General features: G+C 49.6%; 5 non-coding genes across 5 annotated transcripts; all 5 read left to right on the top strand.

Moving 5' to 3' along the window:
* Window positions 1-1,067: 1,067 nt before the first annotated feature.
* On the top strand, window positions 1,068-1,258 carry LOC141232041 (U2 spliceosomal RNA). Its single transcript, XR_012298308.1, has one exon. It is a non-coding gene; the product is annotated as a U2 spliceosomal RNA (small nuclear RNA).
* A 1,115-nt stretch (window positions 1,259-2,373) lies between these two features.
* Window positions 2,374-2,564, top strand: LOC141232040 (U2 spliceosomal RNA). Its single transcript, XR_012298307.1, has one exon. It is a non-coding gene; the product is annotated as a U2 spliceosomal RNA (small nuclear RNA).
* A 1,118-nt stretch (window positions 2,565-3,682) lies between these two features.
* Window positions 3,683-3,873, top strand: LOC141232039 (U2 spliceosomal RNA). The gene has a single exon (XR_012298306.1). It is a non-coding gene; the product is annotated as a U2 spliceosomal RNA (small nuclear RNA).
* A 1,118-nt stretch (window positions 3,874-4,991) lies between these two features.
* On the top strand, window positions 4,992-5,182 carry LOC141231693 (U2 spliceosomal RNA). The gene has a single exon (XR_012298004.1). It is a non-coding gene; the product is annotated as a U2 spliceosomal RNA (small nuclear RNA).
* A 1,112-nt stretch (window positions 5,183-6,294) lies between these two features.
* Window positions 6,295-6,485, top strand: LOC141232038 (U2 spliceosomal RNA). Its single transcript, XR_012298305.1, has one exon. It is a non-coding gene; the product is annotated as a U2 spliceosomal RNA (small nuclear RNA).
* Window positions 6,486-12,374: the final 5,889 nt, after the last annotated feature.

Raw genomic sequence — 12,374 nt, 5'->3', positions numbered from 1 at the left:
GTTCATTTTGCTTGTTTGTCGGATTTTGGGATGGACTCTTTGGCTTTGCTTTTCTTCTCCTCATTGGATTTTTCATGTTCAAAGTTGCAGAAGCCAGATTACAAGCTCATTTTGGTTCAACTTCAGCAACTGTGCATTGCATTGCCATGTAATGTGATGCAATGCTATCTTTCTAGCTCTCCCTTTTTACTTCCTTTTGGATAAACAGACATATTAGGCAAGCATTTTGGAGCTTTCACCTAAATAACTACAGGTGGTGAGATAAGCTGCACAATATAATTGACCTTTCAGTATATTGTTGCACACACACCATCTATTTAGCAAATGCCCTTGTTATCAACAGCAGCCTTTTAAACTCACCTGAGCTAACAGGTATGTGCGCTGGTTACTCTGCTGCGCTTAAAATTTCTTTTTTGGTTTGCTACAATGCCTTTTCTGAAACGTTGTCTCCTTCTGCTGGAACACTGACTTCTTTCATTTAATGCCTGCAGACTATAAAAGAGAACCCAACCCAAAAAGTTTGGTTGATTAGTCTGTGGCATTCTGTTAAACTGTTGCTTATGGCGGTCTCTGTGAGCTTCTCAGCGACATTCAGCCAGCCAGGTATCCTGCCTGCAGTAGATGGAATGTGGCAATGGAACGCTGGCTGCGCGTGTCATAATAGGCTCTGAGCCTTTATATACCTGTGCACAGCAGCAGCCACCTTCAGTCTGCTGCTGGACAGCCAGCAGCAGCAGCAGCAGGAGAGGTATGTAATCAGGAGCCCTCCTGCTAAGGGTAGACAGCTGCTCGTTCCACCCCACCCCCCGCCTTAATTGGTTCTCCTCCCTTCCAACGGTGTTGAGGCGGGTGGGAACAGCAGGGGGTGAAGGTGCTGTGTTTAAAGAGGTGGAGTTATGCAGATCTAAAACGCGTGGATTGCAGCAGCAGCAAGCCGAAAAGTGCAGGCATGTAAGGGATCTAGAGGTTGACAACATGTCTTCTTAACGGGAGTCCAGGAGCTCATCTCCACAAATGGACTTTTCAGGATCCTTGGGTGGCTCCGTAGTTTGAAACCAATTCTGGTTATCGCTTCTCGGCCTTTTGGCTAAGATCAAGTGTAGTATCTGTTCTTATCAGTTTAATATCTGATACGTCCCCTATCTGGGGACCATATATTAAATGGATTTTTAGAACAGGGAGATGGAAAAAGAGCTTGCTCTGTCCACTCCACGCATTGACCTGGTATTGCAGTATCTCCAGGACCGGTGCACCCCTTCTTTAATGCAGTTTCTAAAATCAGAAAGAATTGAATTCAATGTTTTTTGTTCATTTTGCTTGTTTGTCGGATTTTGGGATGGACTCTTTGGCTTTGCTTTTCTTCTCCTCATTGGATTTTTCATGTTCAAAGTTGCAGAAGCCAGATTACAAGCTCATTTTGGTTCAACTTCAGCAACTGTGCATTGCATTGCCATGTAATGTGATGCAATGCTATCTTTCTAGCTCTCCCTTTTTACTTCCTTTTGGATAAACAGACATATTAGGCAAGCATTTTGGAGCTTTCACCTAAATAACTACAGGTGGTGAGATAAGCTGCACAATATAATTGACCTTTCAGTATATTGTTGCACACACACCATCTATTTAGCAAATGCCCTTGTTATCAACAGCAGCCTTTTAAACTCACCTGAGCTAACAGGTATGTGCGCTGGTTACTCTGCTGCGCTTAAAATTTCTTTTTTGGTTTGCTACAATGCCTTTTCTGAAACGTTGTCTCCTTCTGCTGGAACACTGACTTCTTTCATTTAATGCCTGCAGACTATAAAAGAGAACCCAACCCAAAAAGTTTGGTTGATTAGTCTGTGGCATTCTGTTAAACTGTTGCTTATGGCGGTCTCTGTGAGCTTCTCAGCGACATTCAGCCAGCCAGGTATCCTGCCTGCAGTAGATGGAATGTGGCAATGGAACGCTGGCTGCGCGTGTCATAATAGGCTCTGAGCCTTTATATACCTGTGCACAGCAGCAGCCACCTTCAGTCTGCTGCTGGACAGCCAGCAGCAGCAGCAGCAGGAGAGGTATGTAATCAGGAGCCCTCCTGCTAAGGGTAGACAGCTGCTCGTTCCACCCCACCCCCCGCCTTAATTGGTTCTCCTCCCTTCCAACGGTGTTGAGGCGGGTGGGAACAGCAGGGGGTGAAGGTGCTGTGTTTAAAGAGGTGGAGTTATGCAGATCTAAAACGCGTGGATTGCAGCAGCAGCAAGCCGAAAAGTGCAGGCATGTAAGGGATCTAGAGGTTGACAACATGTCTTCTTAACGGGAGTCCAGGAGCTCATCTCCACAAATGGACTTTTCAGGATCCTTGGGTGGCTCCGTAGTTTGAAACCAATTCTGGTTATCGCTTCTCGGCCTTTTGGCTAAGATCAAGTGTAGTATCTGTTCTTATCAGTTTAATATCTGATACGTCCCCTATCTGGGGACCATATATTAAATGGATTTTTAGAACAGGGAGATGGAAAAAGAGCTTGCTCTGTCCACTCCACGCATTGACCTGGTATTGCAGTATCTCCAGGACCGGTGCACCCCTTCTTTAATGCAGTTTCTAAAATCAGAAAGAATTGAATTCAATGTTTTTTGTTCATTTTGCTTGTTTGTCGGATTTTGGGATGGACTCTTTGGCTTTGCTTTTCTTCTCCTCATTGGATTTTTCATGTTCAAAGTTGCAGAAGCCAGATTACAAGCTCATTTTGGTTCAACTTCAGCAACTGTGCATTGCATTGCCATGTAATGTGATGCAATGCTATCTTTCTAGCTCTCCCTTTTTACTTCCTTTTGGATAAACAGACATATTAGGCAAGCATTTTGGAGCTTTCACCTAAATAACTACAGGTGGTGAGATAAGCTGCACAATATAATTGACCTTTCAGTATATTGTTGCACACACACCATCTATTTAGCAAATGCCCTTGTTATCAACAGCAGCCTTTTAAACTCACCTGAGCTAACAGGTATGTGCGCTGGTTACTCTGCTGCGCTTAAAATTTCTTTTTTGGTTTGCTACAATGCCTTTTCTGAAACGTTGTCTCCTTCTGCTGGAACACTGACTTCTTTCATTTAATGCCTGCAGACTATAAAAGAGAACCCAACCCAAAAAGTTTGGTTGATTAGTCTGTGGCATTCTGTTAAACTGTTGCTTATGGCGGTCTCTGTGAGCTTCTCAGCGACATTCAGCCAGCCAGGTATCCTGCCTGCAGTAGATGGAATGTGGCAATGGAACGCTGGCTGCGCGTGTCATAATAGGCTCTGAGCCTTTATATACCTGTGCACAGCAGCAGCCACCTTCAGTCTGCTGCTGGACAGCCAGCAGCAGCAGCAGCAGCAGGAGAGGTATGTAATCAGGAGCCCTCCTGCTAAGGGTAGACAGCTGCTCGTTCCACCCCACCCCCCGCCTTAATTGGTTCTCCTCCCTTCCAACGGTGTTGAGGCGGGTGGGAACAGCAGGGGGTGAAGGTGCTGTGTTTAAAGAGGTGGAGTTATGCAGATCTAAAACGCGTGGATTGCAGCAGCAGCAAGCCGAAAAGTGCAGGCATGTAAGGGATCTAGAGGTTGACAACATGTCTTCTTAACGGGAGTCCAGGAGCTCATCTCCACAAATGGACTTTTCAGGATCCTTGGGTGGCTCCGTAGTTTGAAACCAATTCTGGTTATCGCTTCTCGGCCTTTTGGCTAAGATCAAGTGTAGTATCTGTTCTTATCAGTTTAATATCTGATACGTCCCCTATCTGGGGACCATATATTAAATGGATTTTTAGAACAGGGAGATGGAAAAAGAGCTTGCTCTGTCCACTCCACGCATTGACCTGGTATTGCAGTATCTCCAGGACCGGTGCACCCCTTCTTTAATGCAGTTTCTAAAATCAGAAAGAATTGAATTCAATGTTTTTTGTTCATTTTGCTTGTTTGTCGGATTTTGGGATGGACTCTTTGGCTTTGCTTTTCTTCTCCTCATTGGATTTTTCATGTTCAAAGTTGCAGAAGCCAGATTACAAGCTCATTTTGGTTCAACTTCAGCAACTGTGCATTGCATTGCCATGTAATGTGATGCAATGCTATCTTTCTAGCTCTCCCTTTTTACTTCCTTTTGGATAAACAGACATATTAGGCAAGCATTTTGGAGCTTTCACCTAAATAACTACAGGTGGTGAGATAAGCTGCACAATATAATTGACCTTTCAGTATATTGTTGCACACACACCATCTATTTAGCAAATGCCCTTGTTATCAACAGCAGCCTTTTAAACTCACCTGAGCTAACAGGTATGTGCGCTGGTTACTCTGCTGCGCTTAAAATTTCTTTTTTGGTTTGCTACAATGCCTTTTCTGAAACGTTGTCTCCTTCTGCTGGAACACTGACTTCTTTCATTTAATGCCTGCAGACTATAAAAGAGAACCCAACCCAAAAAGTTTGGTTGATTAGTCTGTGGCATTCTGTTAAACTGTTGCTTATGGCGGTCTCTGTGAGCTTCTCAGCGACATTCAGCCAGCCAGGTATCCTGCCTGCAGTAGATGGAATGTGGCAATGGAACGCTGGCTGCGCGTGTCATAATAGGCTCTGAGCCTTTATATACCTGTGCACAGCAGCAGCCACCTTCAGTCTGCTGCTGGACAGCCAGCAGCAGCAGCAGCAGCAGGAGAGGTATGTAATCAGGAGCCCTCCTGCTAAGGGTAGACAGCTGCTCGTTCCACCCCACCCCCCGCCTTAATTGGTTCTCCTCCCTTCCAACGGTGTTGAGGCGGGTGGGAACAGCAGGGGGTGAAGGTGCTGTGTTTAAAGAGGTGGAGTTATGCAGATCTAAAACGCGTGGATTGCAGCAGCAGCAAGCCGAAAAGTGCAGGCATGTAAGGGATCTAGAGGTTGACAACATGTCTTCTTAACGGGAGTCCAGGAGCTCATCTCCACAAATGGACTTTTCAGGATCCTTGGGTGGCTCCGTAGTTTGAAACCAATTCTGGTTATCGCTTCTCGGCCTTTTGGCTAAGATCAAGTGTAGTATCTGTTCTTATCAGTTTAATATCTGATACGTCCCCTATCTGGGGACCATATATTAAATGGATTTTTAGAAGAGGGAGATGGAAAAAGAGCTTGCTCTGTCCACTCCACGCATTGACCTGGTATTGCAGTATCTCCAGGACCGGTGCACCCCTTCTTTAATGCAGTTTCTAAAATCAGAAAGAATTGAATTCAATGTTTTTTGTTCATTTTGCTTGTTTGTCGGATTTTGGGATGGACTCTTTGGCTTTGCTTTTCTTCTCCTCATTGGATTTTTCATGTTCAAAGTTGCAGAAGCCAGATTACAAGCTCATTTTGGTTCAACTTCAGCAACTGTGCATTGCATTGCCATGTAATGTGATGCAATGCTATCTTTCTAGCTCTCCCTTTTTACTTCCTTTTGGATAAACAGACATATTAGGCAAGCATTTTGGAGCTTTCACCTAAATAACTACAGGTGGTGAGATAAGCTGCACAATATAATTGACCTTTCAGTATATTGTTGCACACACACCATCTATTTAGCAAATGCCCTTGTTATCAACAGCAGCCTTTTAAACTCACCTGAGCTAACAGGTATGTGCGCTGGTTACTCTGCTGCGCTTAAAATTTCTTTTTTGGTTTGCTACAATGCCTTTTCTGAAACGTTGTCTCCTTCTGCTGGAACACTGACTTCTTTCATTTAATGCCTGCAGACTATAAAAGAGAACCCAACCCAAAAAGTTTGGTTGATTAGTCTGTGGCATTCTGTTAAACTGTTGCTTATGGCGGTCTCTGTGAGCTTCTCAGCGACATTCAGCCAGCCAGGTATCCTGCCTGCAGTAGATGGAATGTGGCAATGGAACGCTGGCTGCGCGTGTCATAATAGGCTCTGAGCCTTTATATACCTGTGCACAGCAGCAGCCACCTTCAGTCTGCTGCTGGACAGCCAGCAGCAGCAGCAGGAGAGGTATGTAATCAGGAGCCCTCCTGCTAAGGGTAGACAGCTGCTCGTTCCACCCCACCCCCCGCCTTAATTGGTTCTCCTCCCTTAAAACGGTGTTGAGGCGGGTGGGAACAGCAGGGGGTGAAGGTGCTGTGTTTAAAGAGGTGGAGTTATGCAGATCTAAAACGCGTGGATTGCAGCAGCAGCAAGCCGAAAAGTGCAGGCATGTAAGGGATCTAGAGGTTGACAACATGTCTTCTTAACGGGAGTCCAGGAGCTCATCTCCACAAATGGACTTTTCAGGATCCTTGGGTGGCTCCGTAGTTTGAAACCAATTCTGGTTATCGCTTCTCGGCCTTTTGGCTAAGATCAAGTGTAGTATCTGTTCTTATCAGTTTAATATCTGATACGTCCCCTATCTGGGGACCATATATTAAATGGATTTTTAGAACAGGGAGATGGAAAAAGAGCTTGCTCTGTCCACTCCACGCATTGACCTGGTATTGCAGTATCTCCAGGACCGGTGCACCCCTTCTTTAATGCAGTTTCTAAAATCAGAAAGAATTGAATTCAATGTTTTTTGTTCATTTTGCTTGTTTGTCGGATTTTGGGATGGACTCTTTGGCTTTGCTTTTCTTCTCCTCATTGGATTTTTCATGTTCAAAGTTGCAGAAGCCAGATTACAAGCTCATTTTGGTTCAACTTCAGCAACTGTGCATTGCATTGCCATGTAATGTGATGCAATGCTATCTTTCTAGCTCTCCCTTTTTACTTCCTTTTGGATAAACAGACATATTAGGCAAGCATTTTGGAGCTTTCACCTAAATAACTACAGGTGGTGAGATAAGCTGCACAATATAATTGACCTTTCAGTATATTGTTGCACACACACCATCTATTTAGCAAATGCCCTTGTTATCAACAGCAGCCTTTTAAACTCACCTGAGCTAACAGGTATGTGCGCTGGTTACTCTGCTGCGCTTAAAATTTCTTTTTTGGTTTGCTACAATGCCTTTTCTGAAACGTTGTCTCCTTCTGCTGGAACACTGACTTCTTTCATTTAATGCCTGCAGACTATAAAAGAGAACCCAACCCAAAAAGTTTGGTTGATTAGTCTGTGGCATTCTGTTAAACTGTTGCTTATGGCGGTCTCTGTGAGCTTCTCAGCGACATTCAGCCAGCCAGGTATCCTGCCTGCAGTAGATGGAATGTGGCAATGGAACGCTGGCTGCGCGTGTCATAATAGGCTCTGAGCCTTTATATACCTGTGCACAGCAGCAGCCACCTTCAGTCTGCTGCTGGACAGCCAGCAGCAGCAGCAGCAGGAGAGGTATGTAATCAGGAGCCCTCCTGCTAAGGGTAGACAGCTGCTCGTTCCACCCCACCCCCCGCCTTAATTGGTTCTCCTCCCTTCCAACGGTGTTGAGGCGGGTGGGAACAGCAGGGGGTGAAGGTGCTGTGTTTAAAGAGGTGGAGTTATGCAGATCTAAAACGCGTGGATTGCAGCAGCAGCAAGCCGAAAAGTGCAGGCATGTAAGGGATCTAGAGGTTGACAACATGTCTTCTTAACGGGAGTCCAGGAGCTCATCTCCACAAATGGACTTTTCAGGATCCTTGGGTGGCTCCGTAGTTTGAAACCAATTCTGGTTATCGCTTCTCGGCCTTTTGGCTAAGTGTAGTATCTATTCTTATAAGAACACAAGAGCTACGATCTACACTTGACGAGAGCGATCGAACTCGGAAGGAGAAGAGCTTCGGAGCCCAGCTGACATCGGAGAAGGAAGGCGGATATCGGTGGGAGGAAGAAGCTCTAAAGAATCCAGAAGAAGACGAAGACTCGGAGAAGAATCGGGCTGTCCTGTGGAATCTTCGAGGAAGAAAATCATCGAGACAAAGACCTTTCGGGGAATTTGTCCAGAACACGACGGGAGAAGAATCTGCATAGCTCCACCCATTCCGGGAAAAGTTCCAGATCCAGCTCCAGGAAGTAACTGCAGGAGGAAAGCCATGGCAAGCGCTGCGAGGAAGGCCGAAAAGAAGAGCCTGGAGCAGGGGACAGCCAGGAGGGCCCAGCCAGGAGCCGATTCTGACCCCAAGGACTCTGCCTCCACGACTGGCCAGCAGAAGGGACCCCAGAAGCCCCGCCACGAAGCTCCAGCCCTGGAGCCATGGATGCGGCAGACGGTGGCCCTGAAGCTGAAGGAAGTGGATGGGAGGGTGCCGGACATGTCCTCGGACGTGTTCTGCCAGAAGATGCTGCTGGATCGAGGCTTCTCCAGGTCGGACACCCTCAGCATCCAGACCTTCTTGATGGGGATCTTCTTCGTCACCTTCGCCACTGTGAACACCTGCAGGAGGTTCTGGGAAATGGTAAGCGCAAAAGGACCAGATAATTCTTTCTCTGCCTTTACAGGTAGCTGCCCTATCCAGAGGGACGAAAGGAGGATCACGGTCTCCATGCGCAACCCGCACACCCCAGGCCAAGACATCTGTACCTTCCTGAGACGCTTCTGTTTGGTTGTGAAGGAACCTTCTCACATCCTGAATGGACTCGGCTTCTGGACAGGTAAGTGGTCGGTGACCGTTAGACTTCACAGGGACCTGGCGTACTCAGACGGACTTCGGCACCTGCCCCCGACATTCTCCCTGGGCAACTCCTACGGCCTCATCTATTACCCGGACATGCCGCGGAACTGCAGGAGATGCGGCAAGAACGGCCACGAGATGAAGGACTGCAAGGAGGATGCCTGCAGGATTTGTCGAGTGACGGGACACAGCTCGAAGGACTGCCCGAAGAAGACGTCCTGCAACCTGTGTGGGCTGGCGGCTCATCTGTACAAGGATTGCCCCAAGCGTGAGAGATCCTGGGCATCGGTGGTTGCGACGACCCCAGCTACGGAGGACAAGGCCCCGATGACCAGGCCTGTGAAGGTCAAGGACGCGACGACCAAGGCCCCAGCGGCCAAGGCCGAGACGACCAAGGCCAAAGCGGTCAAGGAGTCGGTGGACAAAGCCCCAGCGACGGTCCCAGCAGCTCCGAAGCAGAAGAAAAAGTCAAAGGAGGGTAAGAGTTTTGTCACCCCTCTCTCGATCCCTCCCCCTGCCACCCCCGTCCAATCCCCCCCCACCCCGGCCACCCCTGCTGAGGATTCCACTTCCTCTTCCTCCTTCCCCTACTCCTCAGCAGGTGTCCTTTCCCCTGCCCCGGCAGCCACTCTCCCTCCCCAGACCATGGTAGCGGTGGAATTAACCTTTCCTCCACCCGCCGCTATCTATTCCGAGGAGGATTTTCCCCTTCTTGTCTCCCCAGTTCCAACCCGGGGAAAGAGGAAGGTGGAGGACAGCCCTGCTACTGAATCCTCCAAAAAGAAGATTCTGGATTTCGTAGGCGAAAAGGAGGATACCCTCCCTGAGCCAGAAAAGATGGAGCACATGGTTGAGACCCTGGTGGCCGAGCCAGAAGAGGAGGAACTGGTGGTCGCCGAGATCGAGGCCGCGCTGCTTGACCAGATGGAGGAAGAGGGCCTGCTGGTGATCCCGTCACCAGCAGTCAACACCGACGAGGGACCACCCGACCGGAGTGGTAACTAAGGTGTATTGCCTGCGCTAACTTTTTCTTTTTTCCCTACATGATGGCTAATATTAACTTATTTTCCATTAATGTCAGGAGCATCAAGGACAAGTTCAGACGTCAGACTATTTATGCCTTCCTTACTTCCCAGTTGTGTGATGTTTATATGTTGCAGGAATGTTCCCTTCCCTCCTCTAGGTCCTTCAAACATCTGGCCAGGGAGTGGTCCCATGGTCCATCCTACTGGTCCGGTGGGGGTGACTGCAAGTCTGCGGGGGTCGCAATTCTGATCAGGGGGGGCGCATTCACGCTTGAGTCCGTCCAGGAGCTCATCTGCGGCAGGGCTCTTGTTGTAGATGGCAACTGGGCGGGAGAACCTGTCAGGTTCATCAACGTGTATGCGTCCCCACTGAAGAATGAGCGTTTGGAGCTTTTCCAGACCCTGCGGCTTCAGCTTGCCACCACCAGGACCTTAGTGATGGCCGGGGATTTCAACTGCCCCATCGAGGAGGATGGTCGTAGTTCTGGCACATCTGCCAAGTTGGACATCACGTCCAAGCTGCTCATCGAGATGGTAACCGAGGCCTCTCTTCAGGACGTGGTGGGCTCCATGGGGAGAGGCTCCACGAACTATTCGTGGAGCCGACCCGATGGCTCACTCCGCTCCAGGATTGACTTTGTGTTCACCTCTCGGGCAGTCAGGCAGAGTAGGCACTCGATGGTCTCCTGCTTCTTCTCCGACCACAGAGCCATTCACTTACAAGGTGTCCTCGGCGACGGTTTTCCGTCCGGCCCCGGCTCCTGGAAGCTGAATTGTGCTCTGCTGGCTCAGGATGAAGTCGTGGAGGAGCTGAGAGCAGCCTACGCAATGTGGCAGTCCTACAAGGGTAGCTTCCAAACAGTCTCTGATTGGTGGGAATATGTTAAACTTGAGTTTCGCTGTTTCTTTCAGGCCAAGGGTCGACAACAGGCGTGTGAGAAGAGGAGGGACTTCAGAGGGCTGCAGCGCGAGCTGCGGTCGCTGCAGGACCTTCTTCACTGCGGCTGGGACGTGAGGGAGGAGCTGGAGGAGACCAAGAAGAGCCTGAAAAGGCACTTTGAGGAGGAGTCCAAGCGAATCGTCTTCCGTTCCAAAGTGGAGAATCTGGAGAAGGGTGAGAAATGTAACTCATTCTTTTTCAGGAAACTTCATGCCGGTCACACGCCCCTGAACGAGCTGCGAGACGAGAGCGGAAACATGCGACGTGGGAAGGAGGACGTGATGAGGGTCGTCAGTGACTTCTACAGCGAACTCTACTCCCACAAGACTACCGACCCCGACGCTGCTGATAAGTTCCTGTCAGGTATCACTAACCATCTTGATCCTGCAGGCACGGCAGCCTTGGACAAACCTCTGATGGTGGGCGAATTGCTCTCTGCCGCTAAATCCTTTAGGACCGGCAGGACCCCGGGCAGTGATGGTCTTCCAGCGGAGCTCTATGTAGCGCTGGGAGACCTCATCTGTCCGGACCTGTTGGACCTGTACGAGGAGATGGTGGTGGAGGGTAGAATGCCTCCATCTTTGAGGGAAGGAATGGTCACGATCCTGTACAAGCGGAAGGGAGAGAGGTGCGACCTGAGGAATTGGCGTCCCATCACTCTGCTCAACGTGGACTACAAGATCCTGGCCAAGACGATGGCGACACGACTTAAGACGGTCATCGGACGGATCATCCACCCGGACCAGACCTGCGGCATCCCTGGACGTCGCATCGCAGACAGCCTCGCTCTCGTGCGGGACACGGTCGAGTACATCAAGGTCCGCCGCGCGCACGCGGCCCTGGTCTCCTTGGATCAGGAGAAGGCCTTCGACCGGGTTTCCCACGAGTTCATGGGCCGAGCTCTGCACCGGTTAGGTTTGGGTAACATGTTTTGTTCGTATGTCCGTCTGATGTATTTTGATATCCACAGCTCGGTGTTGGTGAACGGCTGGAAGACTGACCCCTTCCCTGTCCTCTCTGGGGTCAGACAAGGCTGCCCTCTATCACCTCTTCTTTTTGTTTGTGTTATAGAACTCTTCGCAGAGGCTATCCGGCAGAATGGAGAGATCAGAGGGATCACCGCACCGGGTCCGGGACGACACGAGGTCAAGTGCTCGCTCTACATGGACGACGTCACCGTCTTCTGCGCTGATCGTGGTTCAGTCGACGCCCTCGTCCAGACGTGTGAGAGGTTCGGCCGGGCTTCAGGGGCCAAAGTCAACTGCAGGAAGTCGGAAGCCATGCTCTTCGGGGATTGGCAGCCGGCCTCCTCTGCCCCCTTCCCCTTCAACATTCAACCGGATTTCCTCAAGGTGCTGGGAGTCTGGTTCGGGAAGGAAGGAGCGGCCCTCAAGTCCTGGCAAGAACGCTTGGCCAAGGTGAAGCAACGGATCGGACTCTGGAGCCTCAGACACCTCACTTGTGAGGGTAAGGCACTCGTCCTGCGTAATGAGGTCCTGCCCGTCTTGCAGTACACGGCGCAGGCCTGGCCCCCACACGTCACTGTGTGCAGGGCCATTACCAAGACAGTGTTTCACTTTGTCTGGGGATCCAAGATGGACAGAGTCAGGCGGGCCGTCATGTACAAGGAGCCTCGCAAGGGTGGGAAGGGCGTTCCAGATATCCCCACCCTCCTGCGATCCTCTTTTGTGTGTGATTGTGTCCGCCGGACTTTGCAAGTCAAGAATGGCTCCGCGGGCAGGTCCATGTCTCACTTCTTCCTGCTTCCTCTTTGGAGGCGACTCGGCTGGGACAAGTGGGACAGCTCCTTTCCCTACAACTGGACGACGCCATGGTTCTACGGAGACGTCGTTCGATTTGTGGGGGAGCATC

This window comes from Phyllobates terribilis, unplaced genomic scaffold, assembly GCF_046119375.1.
Source record: "Phyllobates terribilis strain yellow unplaced genomic scaffold, ASM4611937v1 Scaffold_538__1_contigs__length_1162401, whole genome shotgun sequence".
Lineage (NCBI taxonomy): Eukaryota > Metazoa > Chordata > Amphibia > Anura > Dendrobatidae > Phyllobates > Phyllobates terribilis.
This window is presented reverse-complemented; position numbering and strand designations above follow the sequence as displayed.